Source organism: Moschus berezovskii, chromosome 16 (genome assembly GCF_049115385.1).
Source record: "Moschus berezovskii isolate FMDL1 chromosome 16, NW_MosBer_1.0, whole genome shotgun sequence".
Taxonomy (NCBI): Eukaryota; Metazoa; Chordata; class Mammalia; order Artiodactyla; family Moschidae; genus Moschus; species Moschus berezovskii.
This window is the reverse complement of record NC_142475.1, coordinates 68,884,150-68,884,387: the sequence shown is the minus strand read 5'-3', so window position 1 is coordinate 68,884,387 and position 238 is coordinate 68,884,150.

Sequence of the window (238 nt, the reverse complement as noted above, 5' to 3'; positions counted from 1 at the left end):
ACTTAGCATCTCAAAGAATTATTAAGAATGGCAGAACTTACAATTAACTATAAATCTTACATTGGTAATATAGCTCCCCTTTTGTTAAGTAAACATTCTACTGTGGTGTTTTCAAGTGAATACTTCTGGTTTGAAAAATTATATTGTGAAGAGCCTGAGGTTATGCAATTTTGTTGAATTACATGATAACCTTGAAATGTAGGATATTATCTATACCCCAGCTTAGAGTATGTATCTA